Source organism: Pinus tabuliformis, chromosome 4_2 (genome assembly GCF_031772625.1).
Source record: "Pinus tabuliformis cultivar Carrire ecotype Pingquan chromosome 4_2, CPIR1, whole genome shotgun sequence".
NCBI lineage: Eukaryota > Viridiplantae > Streptophyta > Pinopsida > Pinales > Pinaceae > Pinus > Pinus tabuliformis.
In genome coordinates this window covers 124,956,018-124,973,189 of record NC_142304.1, presented here as the reverse complement: position 1 = coordinate 124,973,189, position 17,172 = coordinate 124,956,018, and positions in this window count along the sequence as shown.

Below are 17,172 nucleotides of genomic sequence, written 5' to 3'. Positions count from 1 at the left end.
AGAAAACTAACACACCAAAACCATACTGTACACTAATGCACATAAGTATTTACATGAATAATCACACATAATACTTCTTCAGGTAAAGCCCATTTTTGGGCTCAACCAAAGAATTTCCTTCATATTCTACTAACTCATAGGCACCTTTTTGTAAAACTCATTTGAAAATGTAAGGCCCATGTCACATTGGTTCAAATTTCCCAGCTCCCAACTTGTCATTGGCTTGATCATAAAGTAAGGCCAAGTCACCCTCAACAAAAATGCAGGGAAAAACAGTTCTATCATATTGAGATTTAACTCGTTTCTTCTGGGCTTCAATTACTAATGTTGTGAAGCGGCGAGTTTCATAGAGCTTTTCGAGGTAAAGTAAACGTTCCTCTTCAGGTGAGGTATCAGGGAGTAATTTGAAAACTAGTTTCAATGAAGGAATTTCACAATCAATTGGAAGAGTTTCCTCCATACAATACACCAGCTAAAAATTCCTATTCAGGTGAGATATCAGGGAGAAATTCGACGGCTAGTTCCAATGAAGGAATTTCACACTCAATTGGAAGAGTTTCCTCCAGACCATACACCAGCTGAAAGGGTGTAAATCCAGTGGTAGTCTTAGCTACGGTTCAGTAAGCCCAAAGAGACGAAAATAGCATAAGATGCCAATTTGATTTATGCATCCCAATGGTGCGTTGAAGCATAATAACCAAGACTTTGTTGATTGCTTCAACTTGGCCATTGGCCTGTGGATAATAAGGGGTTGAGTTTTAGTGACACAATCCCATTCGAGCAGTAAGCTTTGCCATCATGTAATTTCAGAAATGAGATCCATGATCAGTAACAATGGCTTGAGGGACACCAAATCTAGCTATGACATGGTTGAAAAGAAATTGAGCATCAGTTTTATCATCAACATCATGTGTGGGCATCACCTCGACCCATTTAGTGAAATAATCAACGACAATGATGATATAACCATGCCCCTCGGTCGATTAAGGGTTACATGTCATGAAATGAATACCCATTTAGGAAAGGGGTTGATGGTAACAACTGGGTGTGGGGGTACAGGTGGGGCACACTGTTTATGGTTATAAATATTGCAGGCATGACATTTTTGGATTGCTAAAATGTAATCTTTAAAGATAAAAGGCTAGAAATAACTAGCACGAATGATTTTCTAAGCAATAGCATATCCTGACACATGACCACCACAAGACCCAAAGTGGAAGTCATTGAGGACTCTCTCAGCTTCTTCGAGTGTCAAACATCTATGAAGGATAGAATCAAAACCAACATGGTACAAAGTATCGCTGATGATTCGATATTATTGGGACTGATGTCGAATGCGACGACGTTCATAATTGGACAAATCTGATCGAAAAATTTCGGTCTAGAGATAGAAAATAATATCCCCGTACCATGGGTCAAGAGTGCTGATAAGAAAGAGAGACTCGTCAGGAATGAAATCATCAAAAATTGTAGATGTGGTTGCAGAGGGAAGGTCACAAATCAATTCAGCGAAAACCAACAATGTCTTTGATTTGGATGTATCAAACTCCAAATAAAATTATTGAAGGATAACAATCCACTTAGAATATTTACCCCCTAGAAAATGATGAATCATAATGTAGGTCATGGGGCTGCAATTGGAAATCACAGTGGTTTTTCGCAAAAGAATATAGTGTCAAAAGCATTGAACAACGTAAACAAATGCTAAAGCAAGTTTCTTGATACAGGCATATCGAGTTTCGGTATCAATAAGATTATGGAGTAATTAGTGAATCACATGTTCATTTCCTTCATCATCGTCTTGCGCCAGTACCATGGAAATAGTACTATTGGCTATGACCAAGTACAAGAAGTAATCGCAGTGATAGTCGAGAGGATGCAGCAAAGGAGCACTAATGAGGGTCTTCTTTAATGCATCGAAATATTTTTGAGTGATTTCATTCCAAATAAATGGGATCCCCTTTTTCAGAAAACAAGTAAATACCTTGGCAAGTTTAGCATAATTGGGTACAAAGTGATGAAGGAAATTAGATTTCCCTTGCAGGCTAAGCAAGTGATGTAAAGACGATGAAGGGTAAGTTTACAATGGCCTAAAATTTGAGAGGGTCAATCCAGATTGTAAGAGACCTCCCTAGGGTCTGCTAATAGATCTAATTTCTTTTGAAATTAAATGCGATAAGAGGCTTTAAGTTAGCTACTTACACGGCTTTTAAACAAATAAAATTTTAACATTTACATTATAATCAACATAAATTAAGGTGAATATTTCATTCTAATTAACTTTACAAGACTATTCTATGGAGGAATACCTGTACCGGTGGCTGATGGAGATACCTCTGTCCTGCTACTCCTGTTGAACGCTCCTCTTTACGGACCCAAAAGAATTTACCTCCCAGCCAACTAGGAAATTATCCCTATCCCAGGAAACCTCCACAGGTTCCCTAGCCCTCCGAGCCCAAGTCCAACCAGATGTAGTGTGTGTGCCCAAATGAAAGATCTAAACCAAGATAACAATACTTCCCTCCTCTCAGCAACCCAAGAAACCTCCATAGGTTCCTAAGGTCTCCAAAAACACAACAAGCCCAAACAATCACAACCAACCCCCACAATCATAAGCAAGACCCAACCTCCCTTTTCTCCCTTCCCCCTTCCCTTTTTATACCCTCCTTCCCTTCTCCATCTCAACCACCTCTCATTAATGTCATTAACTTCTCATCCATCCTTACAGTTGACTTCTCTTCTCCCAAGTAAGCTGGGAGTACATTTGGAAATGTGACATGAATATAAAATTTGGAATTTAATGGGAAAGGAACATGTCTTCTCCCAAGTAAATGTGAGGGTACATTGGGGAATGTGAGATGTAATTACATCGAGAGGACCATGTCTTCTCCTTAGTAAATGTGAGGGTACATTGGGTAATTTAAAATGAATATATATATTGACAATGAGATGGAGAGGACTATGTATTCTCCCAAGTAAATGTGAGGGTACATTGGGTAATGTGAAATGAATATATATATATATTGATAATGAGATGGAGAGGACTATGTTTCTCCCAAGTAAATGTGAGGGTACATTGGGGAATGTGAGATGAATAGATATATTTTGAAATAATGGAAGGAGACCATATCCTACCTAATATTCAATTTGAGAAGGTAAGTGGGGAATTTGAATAATGGAAATCATGAATTTTATATTAGACCAATATTTCTCAATATTTTCAGATAATGTACACATTAACAAAATTTGTAGGGTAAGATTTAAGTGGGGAATTACATACACCCGTCCTTTAGAAAACTTCGTCCCGAAGTTAGAATGAAAAGATGCAAGGAGTTTGAATGCATAGCAACCAGAGAGAGTTATAGCAATAAAATCTGATAAATCCGACAATGACATTTCTTCCAATCAAGAGCCTCCAACTGATCTATATCCTCCTATCCACCCTGGCCTACTTCTATACCCACCCTATCCGTCCTCTGCTACTTTATCAGTGGCAACGACCATACTAACCACTGATAAAACCGACATGGTGGAAGCGTCGAATACCTCGACCTAACTTCCCCAGCAGGCAACTGGCAATCATCATCACACGTCCAGGGGAGTGTGTCCACCACTGCCCTCCCACGATTCCAGGTTTCGGAAGATACACGATGGGAAATGCCTCCACCCCTCCTACAGAACTAGGGTCAATACCCTAATACAGACCACACTACAGAGCTGGTTGGACTTGTCATCGAATAATCCAGTCAGGTCGTCTTGCCACCTGTCATTTGCATTTTACTCATGTCATAAGAGTGCATATCAAGTAGATACCAAATGTAGTAAAATAATGTACATTATACCTTCCTCGTGAGATGTTTCGTCCTTCTCTCTTGGATATCATATAGTTCTTTTTCCCCTATGGGTTAGCTCTCATTCATGCATTTATATAACAACAAGACATATAATCATCACATTATTAAGTCTAGTATCCATGTGTCAATCTGGGAATTCTCACTAAGTCATTCATTTAAATAAATCATATCCACTTTGAGCTATATATGAATAATTCTGATAAGTTACGCACTAGATAATCCATCACTAAGTGAGTCATACATGTAGTCCATATATCAACCATTTCTATCCTCAATATCAAATTTATCAACTGAGTCATGAGTAGTTTTATGTGTCAAACCAAATGCATCAATATTACATAATGTTCATAAATGAATAACATGGAAATATAATCTTAACATAGGTAGCTATCTAAGTCAAAATAGGCATCACAGATGCTCAAAAAGTGAGGGGTAGTCACGATGCATAGTCTTTGCATCCTCCCAGGTAGCAGATCCTGGGCTATACTTGTCCCACTGGACCTTAACTTGGTCCATCGTGTGACGTCTGAGCTGTCGAACCCTACGGTCCAATATTCATAATGGTTCTACCATTACGGTTCCCATGTCCGAGACCTGCAAGTCTTGCCAATCTAGTTTGTGAGATTCATCAGAAACATAATGTCGTAAAACAGACACATGAAAAACATCATGAGTTTTATGTAAATGGGGCGGCAGTACAAGATGATAGGCAACTATTCCAATCTTCTCTTTGATCCTAAAAGGCCCTACGAACCGAGGTGACAATTTCGTCCCCATCCCAAACTGGATGGTGCTTTTGTTGGGCCGGATACGAATAAAAACTTCGTCCCCTACTTCATAACTGCGATCAATCCTATGTGAATCAGTGTAACTCTTCTTTCTATCCTGTGCTTCCTTTAACCTTTGCCGAACCTGCTTTACCTGTTCCTCCATTTCTTGAACTAATTCTGGGCCAACTATCACTTGGTCCTCCAACTTTTCCCAACTCAACGGTGTCTTGCAAGGTCTTCCATATAAGCTTGATAAGGAGGCATCCTGATTGAACTGTAATAACTGTTATTATAGGCAAACTCTACCAATGGTAAGTACCTTTCCCACTGAGTCTGATTATCCATGACGTACATCCTAAGCATGTCCTTCAAAACCTAATTTACTCTTTCAGTCTGCCCATCTGTTTCTGGATGATATGTAGTGCTTAGGTTTAACTGAGTTCCCAATGCTGACTACAAACTTGTCCAAAACCTAGATGTAAATCGGGAGTCTCTATCAGAAATGATCTTTGTGGGAAATCCATGCAGTCGGGTAACTTCATTGACAAACACTTGCGCCACATCCGTAACATCGTAAGTGTCCCTTACTGGGATGAAATGGGCACTTTTGGTCAATTTATCAACTATAACCAATATAACATTGTGCCTCTGGGAAGTGAGTGGCAAACCCACCACAAAATCCATGGAAATTACTTCCCATTTAGATGTAGGGATGTCATGAGGTTGTAGGAGTCCTGCTGGATGGCGATGATCAACCTTCACTTGCTGACATTCAAGACATTTGGCGACAAAATGGACTATGTCATGCTTCATGCCTGCCCAAAAGAAGAGTTTCCTTGTGTTTGCATACATTTTCTTTACCCCAAGATGTGCACAATAGAGTGCTTTATGAGACTCTCCAAGGATGGTTTCTCTTATACCCCCTTCCTTAGGTACATACATTCTTCCTTGGAATCTCAATAACCCATCTGGTTCAAGGACATATCCTTCAAACTTTGGTTCTATTTGTTTCCCATTTTGGATAGATGAGATGACTTTTAAATACCAACTATCTTCAAAGAGTTTCTCCAATATCCGCTCCCTTAAATTTACCTTTAAGGCTACTAGGGAGAAAGTTCGTGGCCTCCTGCTTAGTGCATCTGCCACTACATTCTCCTTTCCCTTGATGTATGAGATTTAAAAATCATACTCACTCATGAATTCACTCCATCGCCTTTGTCTGGCATTCAAATCTCTTTGAGTGAAGAGATGATTTAGGCTTTGATGATCTGTTCTTAACTCAAATCTCCTCCCAATGAGGTAGTGTCTCCATAGCTTCAAGGCTAACATCGCTACTGCCAATTATAAGTCATGGGTAGCATATAACTCTTCATGCTTCTTCAATTTTCTAGAAGCGTAAGCTATTACTCAACCTTCTTGCATCGATACTGCACCCAATACCTATGCCGAAGCATCGGTGTAGACAGTGTAGTCTTTTCTCATGTTTGGTACTTGAAGGATCGGTGCACTATTTAGTAACCTCTTCAGCTCTGTGAATGCAGTGCCACATTCATTTGTACATTCATATCTAACCCCTTTTCGCTGTAATGTGGTGATGGGTTTTGCAATCCTTGAAAACCCTTCCACAAACCTGCGATAATACCCAGCTAGTCCCATAAAACTACGTACCTCATGGGCATTTTTGGTACTGGCCAATCCATTATGGCCTTCACCTTTTCCGGGTCAACTGAAATCCCTTCTCCTGAAATGATGTGCCCAAGGTAATGGACTTTCTTCTGAAAGAAGGAACACTTTGACAATTTCCCATACAATTGATTTTACCTTAAACAATTCAATACTACCCTTAGGTGCTTTTCATGCTCCTTTTCTTCCTTTTCCAGACATTGCTTCTTCAAAATTTCTTCAGACTTTCTTCCTTCTTCCAACTGATGTCTTAGACCAAGAACTTCATGTTCTTGCTTTTCATGAGCTTGTATTAGTTCTTTATTCTGTGTCTTTGATTCTTCAAGATCTTCCTTTAGCGAGCGGATCGTAGCTTCAAGCCTTTCATAATAACTGGATCTATCTCTGAGTTTCTTGATGATTGTGTCTCTCTCATTGACTTCATTTCTTAATGATGTCACTTCATCCTGCAACTTTTGATATTTTTCTTTGAATAGCTTCCTTACCTTGTTACCTTCCTCACGTTGAGTTTTTAGTCTGGTAGCTACTTCTTTGAAGGCACCATGCTTTATGTTCAATAGATCTTCTTGATCTCTAATTTTGTCCATCGGCCTTTTAAATTCTGCCTCTATTTGATATCCTTCTTGCTCACCCATCAGAGCACATTCAATTATTTCGTTATCACTTTCATCTTTTCCAAATGGATAGATAGCTGGAACATCAGAGGATAACACATTCATACCTGATAGTTCATCTTCATTCTGAAATGATTCTGAATCTGAAGTGCTTCTTCCACATAATCCCCAATCGATTGTCCCACTGTCATAGTTCTTCTGAGATGTCTTCTTTTTCTTAGGTGCTTTCTTCTTAAGCTTCTTTCCCATTGTTCCATGGATCTCCTTCAAGCGATCAAGCTTCTACCAAAGGACCTGCTCTGATACCAATTGTTGGAAATAATACTGAGAGGGGGGGGTGAATCAGTATTATCAAATCAATAAAACTTTTTCATTTCCATACTTAGATACATATACGCTACTTCAGTTCATGGAACCCGCGTATATATGCAACTGTGTCTAATGCAACTAGTGTATATCCAGAATACTTATGATTAAGTTAATCCATTAAATGTTGATCTTTAGTTAGTGCATCAGAACTTCATTAACCATATGAACAATAAGCAAGTGCAGTAAAATAGAACAGATCATCACACACAAGAAGCACACATGAACACCATGATATAAGGTGGAAACCCAATGTGGGTGAAAACCACCTGCTGCAAGTCATCTCAATCTTTTTCTTAATAAGAAAATCCTTTTACAAAAGTTTTGTACTAGTGTAGTCCTTTACCAGTACGCAAGCTACTACCTAAAGAGAGCTACAACCCTCTCTCGTTCTCCAGTCTCTCCTGGAAGGGAGCTACAACCCCCATAGTTCTTGTACTAGTTGATCCATTTACTAGTACGTAGGTGCCTGCCTACTGAATGCTCCAATATTCACTCATTCTCCAGCCGCTACCGGAAGGGAGCTACTACCCCCTCTGCTCTTGTACTAGCTGATGTACTAGTACGTAGGCACCGACCTACAATCTCCCTTCACCCTCCAGGGACCACATTTCATACATTTTCAGACTGGATACTCCTGAAGCACAACACTATAATCTGAAGGCCATGTTTCATCCAATTTTCATACTGGACCCATAAATATCATTGAAGCACAAAACATTCACTACTAGTATCATCAATTTCTGAATCACTTAAACACTGAAACCCTGTCAACAACACAGTCACCAGAACACAGAGCAGAAAACTGAACTCTGCAACAACATTTAGAACCAACTGTATCTTCAAAATCATGCATCAGAGTGCATACGCTACTTGGAAGTGCTGAACCAGCGTATATGTCATTAATTACTTATTCATAACTTCACTGCACTTCCTAACTTCAGACATATCCAGATTATTATATATACAAGGATAATATCTGTGTTAGCACCCAGATCTAGTCCATCATGTCACCTGATACAATATTAGTTCTCATCCATCAATACTGAAGCTAAACACAATCAACCAAACAGGATATGCAGAATACTGACACCTCTAAACTGTCATCAGAATACATCAACAACCAGAACCACCTGTAACTTTAAACATCATAGCTCAAATGGTATACGCTACTACAATGAATCAAACCCGTGTACATACGCACTTTCATCAAAGCCAGCCCGCGTACAGATCTATACATATTCAATCATGACTTGCAGTGATTTCAAACTTAAGTTATACCCAGTTCAGATCATTACAAGCGTCAGTATACAGATCTAGAATAAACATAATCAACCATATAGAGATAGTTCATTTCAAACCATTTAATCCCGATCTATCCTTAGATCTTGTTCTCCATCAACCGATGAGGTCCCTCCTTGGCTCGGATCAAGAAATGCATAATCAACCCATAACCTGCATACTCGATCTCATACTTCATCAGATATTCAAGACTTTTTCGATGCTCTTGCCTAATGATCTTCTTCTCCTTTTATAGTCTTAGGTCTTTCTCAATACCATGGTCCAAAACCATAACAAACCAATACCATGGACCCAATACTTGGGATCAACACATTTGACGAGATACTATGGTCCAAAACCATAGGTTCAAATACCAAGGACTAACTACCACGGACCAAAAGTAAGTTCTCCAACACATACGCGCTTTTCCTTGCATGAAAGTGCGTGTATACGCGTACGCGCCTTTGTAACGAATAACCAGCATGTATACGTGGCTCGGTCATGATGAACCTATGTATATATATTTTCTCTCCATTCTTGTAGTCTGATCATCAAATCCTTGCTGTTGACCTGCTGCACTATGATCTGTCATTTGTGTGATTTGCCATAAAGGACAACACTTGTTTCATAATTCCAACAATCTCCCCATTTGGACTTGATGGCAAAGCTAACTTGTCACACTTAGAACTATCATATGATTCCTTTGAGTTGTCCTGCATCCCATGCATTCAGTCACATCTGATATCTCTTCTGAAGATTCATCTAGTTATAACTGAGTGAGTTGTTCTTCTATCAGTGGGTTGCCATCAAGTACAACACATGCATCATAATGCCAACATCCCTAACCCTGATGAAGGGTGTTCCCCTTCCATTTCATTTGTTTGGCGCCCTCTTAAGGTTTCATTAATTGCTTCCAGGGAACGTAGGATGAGAGTCAATTTTGGTGAAGGTAATGGGTTATTTGAGGGAGGTCCTTGTGAAGAATCTCCAAGCCCTTGGTTCCTTTGCGTCCTCACCATTTTGATTTGTTCAAAATCTGCACGATATCTAAGACTTATTAGCACTTATTCCTAGCATTTTCTTCCACACTCTAGATAGTCCATAGAGAACCCTAAGCAATAGATCAATTCAAGTTATGCCACTATGTATGTGATCACTGTAGCTCACCTATGACTCACTATTCACCTATGACTCACTATTTTCGAGCCAAATATTTTGATAAGAACAATGAACCATTTATACCGCAATGTGACTTGTTGCCATGTATAACCTTGTTGCCTGAAGTTGTGGATGTTATGATCTAAGTTGTCCATAATATATATATATATATATATATATATATATATATATATATATATATATAATATTTGATATACATGCCTTGTTCATAAATGTTTTCTATGTTTCATTTTCATTTTATCTTAATTGAGTTGATATAGGCTAATATGAACAAACAAACAAACAACAAAAAAAACATGTGCATGACATTGCGGTTCCAATTTTTATATGATGTAAGGTTCGGTTCTACATAATGGCTTCATGAAAATTCTTATATTTAATAGCTCATTTTTTTTTAACACTTAAAACATGATTAACATTAATATTAAAGGAACATTACTTCTTATCTTAACACCTAATAAATAATTAATATTGATATATAAAAAAAGAATATTACTCTGATTTTTTTGGTTGAGTTTACAAAAAGAGGTGAAAAAATTAAAACACTGAAGCAACAAATCACCAGACATAATATTTATAGCCTCTTCTAAACACTCTTAAGCCCTTACTAAATTGGTCATGTGCTAGATAAAGCTTATAGGTATAAAATGCTCATTTATCATCATTGTGCCAGAAATATAGCAAGAGAAAGAATGCATTAACCGGGAAAAACAAATGAGAGTGTAAGAGAAGTAAATCCAATGCAAATTATACATCAAATTTAGTCTTCATTAGTATGAAACAGGTGTTAATAATTTTATTTTATTTTTACAACCAACAACAAGTTAAAATCTACGCAGAAGTTAAAATCTACGCAGAAGTTGACTATTGGTCATTCAACTGATTCAATTAAGTATGTCCAGATACAGAGGAAATAATCTCATTGTGTATTTTTCAACATTATTATTGAATTTTCTCCACCACTGTGATCTGCCCAAAATCTTAGGAAGGTTTAAACTATACCATGTTTCCAAATCAGAGGTGAAACAAAGAGCTAAAAAGAAGCAACATGGCGGTCTTTGTGTGGTTAGTGGTACCTATCTGTCTTGCTGTAACTTGTAATTAATTCGCTGAACGAATTGTTGCAGGATTTTATAGTTTCGGTGAAAGAGAGTTGTTTTTCTTCTATTTGCGAGATGATAGGTGCTAGAATAATCGTGGCCGACCTAATCGGATTACGGCTTCTGGCTACTAGAAGGCCATGGGATCTGACCAGTCCGTTCGCGAAGATAATTGTAAATGTATTGGGCTGAAGAAGACCCTGGTTTTCTACAGAGGGAGAGCTCCCCGGGGACAGAAAACAGACTGGATTATGAACGAGTATAGACTGCCTGACTACATTGATAAGCCCAAGGTGAGCTGGTCTGGTTTGTGATGTTGATAGTCATAATTTTATTTTTATTTATTTATTTATTTTTCTTGTCATTTGTGTAATCATTTACTAAAAGATTTTTCATTTAGAGTATTTATTTATTTTTTTAAATCATGTATTCAAAAAATAGCAGCTCGAAAGGCTTTAGAATAGCAGGCTCAGCTGGAAGCCCATGCAGAGACTGAAAATGAAGTCCATTTACAGATTGAAAATGAAGTCCATTCAGAGACAGATAATGATGTGCTTTTTAGTGAAGGTCATAGTCATGAAGATTCAAGGGTTTTACAAGATGCTGTTGAACAGAATGGTTTGGAAACTGAAGAGGATCCTTATACGCAGTCAATTGAATATGACAATACACCTCACAATTTAGATACAGAGAAAGGGATTGTCAGCATGTATATAGGAGAGACAAAGACAAGCCAACCTTTACCTTCGATGTTGGATAATGTTTAGCAAGATGAGATGGCTACAGAGGTCATTTCTTCTAGCAACAAGATGATTGAAGAAAATTAAAAACAACACTATACACTTGAAAACAACATAGATTTAGAAGATTTGGATATGGGAGAACGTGAAAAACCATTGCCATTCAAACAAGAACTAGAACATAGGTATAACCCTAAAGAACCACAGGGTGTGGAAACAAACATGGAAGAAGCAGAGGAGGAAGTGACATCTAACCATGCCCTATCAGATTCTCAAAAGAAAGATCAAAAGAGAAAACCTAGTCGTAAGGTGACATTTCTGATTCTGATTCTATTGCTATGGCATAGGTGATATTCTATTCCTTTACACTTATGCCATTATTTTGTTATCACTGTTATCATTAGGATTATTTCATGCTCGTTCGAACCAATTTCAGGATATTGCTTCTTCAAAAGAGAATATAGCTCAAGTAAATCATAGCAAATCAAAAATTTCAACAAAATCATTATTAAATGCTACATCTAGGGCATCAAAGCCTTTGGTTTCTTTTGAGCCTAACAAACCTGCCAACGGGCTTCTGAAGGCTTTAAGAAAATTGGACAATGGTCTCGAAATGAGGAAGGAGGTGAGTAGTGGAGAGACAACCAAGAGTAAAACCTCTCTTTCTATGTTTTTAAACAAGTCAGTGAGTCTAGTAGTAGACAAAGGAACTTCCACTAGACAGAGCTCTACAAACAAGAAACAACCTTCAAAACCTCTTCGAAATGGCTCAACATCGTTGATTGCTTCAAAAGCATAGGTATATGTTTATTGCATAAATATTATGTGGAATAATGTCCCTTGAGATTAACAGATACAATCAATTGATTTTATGCTAAAGATATTATTATTGGTTAGCGTAGGCAGGTTTATGCTGAAATTTAATATTAAAGAATTCATAGTAATGACACGATTGTAATCGATATGATGTTAATCTCTTAATGAGAAAAGGAGATATGTGCAGAGATTACCACTGCTGAAGCGAACACGAACTACCCATTTTGCTTGCTGAGTGAACTGCATGGTATTTACTGTCAATCTGAAGGCAGAGTATGAAAGAGGGGGGTCAATTTGCTGTTAGTTTAAAGGCTGGTATAGTCAGTATTTACATGGGCTGATATTTCTATATGAAAGGGGAATGAGTTACAGTCATCTTGGAGTCTATTTCTCTTAATTTTGTATGGCTGGAACCTCGTCCAAAGCACTTAATGTATTGAAGTCCACACTGCTGAATTATTACTAGATTTGCTGATTATGAGGGGGCTGTGTTCCCTGTCTTAGTAGGAAGAGTTAAAGTGTTGTGCGTGGGATTATTATTTGTACCTATTGTAGCCTCTGTCGGAGAGATATAATCTTGCTGGTACATTCTGGGCATTGTAATAGCCATATAATTGGGCAACAATCAACTGGTATTTTATTTTATTCCTCTTTTCATTGCTGAAACACATTGTACAGTGGTATGTAACTCTTCGTGGCCTAATACAAATTACATATTGCTGGGTTAAGGCTTTATTCATGGTGGTATCATGCTACTCTGTTTGACTTATTTGAATCGAATTATAAAAGTGCACCTACAACCATGTTCTCACCAAATGTTTGACAAAACTCCTCACTGAAAAACCCAATAAAACTCAGAAAAATTTTGGGAGGTTTTGAGGTATCCCAAGGGGTATCTTATATCTAGTGCAAAATCATCCTAATTCACAATACACCATTTAAGATTGATACAATTTAATTGGCTTCATATTATACAACAGTCGTATATACTCTAAGAGAAGCTCAAAAATATATACACCAAACCGAAAACTAGTGTGTTCAAAAATGGTATCTCAAAAAGAAAATAAATAAATAAATATTATCATTTCCCAACTCATATATCTTATATAGAGGGAAGCTAAAATTTGCTAGTTTGAGTAGTTCTGAGCCAACATATTGCATCTGTGCCAAGTTGCTAAATGAATAGAAAATTCAAAAAAAAAATATAATCTCAAATCATTGTAAATTAGGAATGTGTTTATGTAACTAACACAGATGAAATCTTAGAATGGGACAAGGAGCCAATGCTCTGGGATATTAAAAACAAGAAACCCTTAGCAAATATAGCTGACTCCCCTATATGCATTGTTGAGTGACACAAATAAAAAATGTTGACAATAACTTGTCCACTAATTTGACAAAGCATATGTGCATATAAGTGCCGAGAAGGATTTGCATCATATGCCTCAAACCGATTAGCATGATACAAGGTGAAGCATAACATGTTCATTCAAGGAACTCTTTGCATGGGTTGATACAACTCACATAAAAACAGAGAAGGCATCTGCTACTAAAATGGCAAGTTTAAATGAATGTAATTGTTATAAAAGATCAAGTGACCGGGTATTATATGCGTACAACTGCAAGTAAGGACCACAAAAAAATTGAGAACCACAATAACTGGCATCCATAATCCGTAAAATCGTCAGTTACAAAAATGTCAAAGACTGAAACAACATTTACCATAACACAATACAAACCTCATAAAGATCATGATGTCAAACCTGTTACAGTCAAGGAGTAAATCATGTAAACTTTGTTCAAAGAGAACTCGGTTCAATAACCCCGAAAAAGATGACGCAGTAGTAATGCAATCAGTTGCTGTGACCTTGTGATATTTTAAAGTTCTATGAAACTAGACGGTTTAATAGAGATGTGTATATAGAAGGTGTAGATTTTTTTTTTTTTTTTTTTGTGTGATTAGAAGAATCAGTGATTAGGCCAGTTTCATCCTTAGTGTTGTATTGAGATAAGGACCTGTAGCAGCTCTTTATCAAACAATCTCAACGCTCAGAAAGCGACCAATAGGTTCACTCAAAAAACCTCAAAGCAAAACCCTGATTTCAAAATCCTTTCAAAAGAAAAAGAGGTAGCGATTCTGAATTTATCAATTAAAATAGGCCCTCCAATCTTCTTTGGCAAAGTGTTTATGTACTAGGAGACTATTGGAAGGCTTACTAGATGTCTGATTTTTTTTTTTAACCTAATTTGTTAGTTATCCATTATTATGAATCCAATGCCATTATGTATTTGTTGGTAACTTGGTCCCTTGGGATACCCCTTGTTCACGAGTGATTATTAGAGATTTTCATGCTTCCGAGTACTTCAATTAATTTTTTTTTTATAACTGAAATCCAACATCAACCTAAAAATTTATAGAAGTGGATTGGTCCATAGGTATCATTGTTTGATCCTAGCTCCGATACCATGTCTAAGAGACCTCCCTAGGGTCTACTAATAGATCTAATTTCTTTTGAAATTAAATGCGATAAGAGGCTTTAACTTACCTACTTACATGGCTTTTAAACAAATAACATTTTAACATTTACACTATAATCAACATAAATTAAGGTGAATATTTCATTCTAATTAACTTTACAAGAGTAGTCTATGGAGGAATACCTCTACCAGTGGCTGATGAAGATACTACTGTCCTGTTGCTCCTGCTGAATGCTCCTCTTTACGGACCCAACCGAATTTACCTCCCAGCCAACTAGGAAATAATCCCTAGCCCAGGAAACCTCCACAGGTTCCCTAGCCCTTCGAGCCCAATTCCAACCAGATGTAGTGTGTGTGTCCAAATGAAAGATCCAAACCAAGATAACAATACTTCCCTCCTCTCAACAACCTAAGAAACCTCCACAGGTTCCTAAGGTCTCCAAAAACACAACAAGCCCAAACAATCACAACCAACCCCCACAATCATAAGTAAGACCCAACCTCCCTTTTCTCCCTTCCCCCTTCCCTTTTTATACCCTCCTTCCCTTCTCCATCTCAACCACCTCTCATTAATGTCATTAACTTCTCATCCATCCTTACAGTTGACTTATCTTCTCCCAAGTAAGCTGGGAGTACATTTGGAAATGTGACATGAATATAAAATTGGGAATTTAATGGGAAAGGACCATGTCTTCTCCCAAGTAAATCTGAAAAGTACATTTGGGAATGTGAGGTGAATATATATATATATTGATAGTTAAATGGAGAGGACTATGTCTTCTCCCAAGTAAATGTGAGGGTACATTGGGGAATGTGAGATGTAATTACATGGAGAGGACCATGTCTTCTCCTTAGTAAATGCGAGGGTACATTGGGTAATGTAAAATGAATATATATATATATATATATATATATATATATATATATATATATATATATTGACAATGAGATGGAGAGGACTATGTCTTCTCCCAAGTAAATGTGAGGGTACATTGGGTAATGTGGAATGAATATATATATTGATAATGAGATGGAGAGGACTATGCCTTTTCCCAAGTAAATGTGAGGGTACATTAGGTGATGTGAAATGAATATATATATTGATAATGAGATGGAGAGGACTATGTCTTCTCCCGAGTAAATTTGAGGGTACATTGAGGAATGTGAGATAAATACATATATTTTGAAACAATGGAAGGAGACCATATCCTATCTTATATTCAATTTGAGAAAGTAAGTGGGGAATTTGAATAATGGAAATCATGAATTTTATATTAGACCAATATTTCTCAATATTTTCAGATAATGTACACATTATCAAAATTTGTAGGATAAGATTTAAGTGGGGCATTACACAGATGCCTTCCTTTGATACCACAAACCCTAGGAGTTGACTAGATTCAACACAGAAGACACACTTATGCAAATTTAAAAGAATATTGTAGTGTCTGCAATAAAGAAAAATCACTCATAGGTGGTCAAAATGATCATGACGCTTAGCAGAATGAGATGGTATGTTATTAAGATACGGTTGAAAAATGTGTTTGATTTCATGAAAAGCGTAAGACATTGCTCGTTGGAAGGCAACGCCAACATTATTCAGACCGAAAGGGATTTTCTTGTAGGCAAAGGTTTCCCATGGATAGATAAAATAAATTTTGTGTTGATCGATAGGAAGAATGTTAATTTAGTTGTAACTAGAAAAATAGTCCATAAAAGAAAGAATCTCACTCCCATCACATTCATCAATGATTTTATCGATAAAAGGAGTTGGAAAATTGTCTTTGGGACATGCCCGATTAATATCATGGTAATCAAGACAAACACGGATATTCCCTTGTTTTTTAGTCACAGGGACAATGTTCGAAACCCAATTTGTCAATGGAATGGGGTAGATAAAACCAACCTTTAGAAGTTTTTCAACCTATCCCTTTATAGCGGATGACTTTCTAGGGTGCACTAGATGAAGTTGTTGACGAACAGGCTTCACATTTGGATAGGTAGGAATTTCATGCATGAATATACTAGGATCTATGCTAGGAATCTCTTCATATGACCAGGCAAAGACATCACAAAATTCCTTAAAAAGGGCAGTGTAAATATTGATCTCATCAAGAGAACAAGAAACCCCAACATGGATGTTCTCAACAATTCATGGTTTAACAAAAATGTCGATAGGCATGGTAGCAGTAATGTTCCCCATGTTTCCCTCAGACAAAACTTCATGCACCAAGATGGTCGTTTGAAGTGGATGGGTGAGTGTATGGGAAACAAAAGTATCCCTACATGAT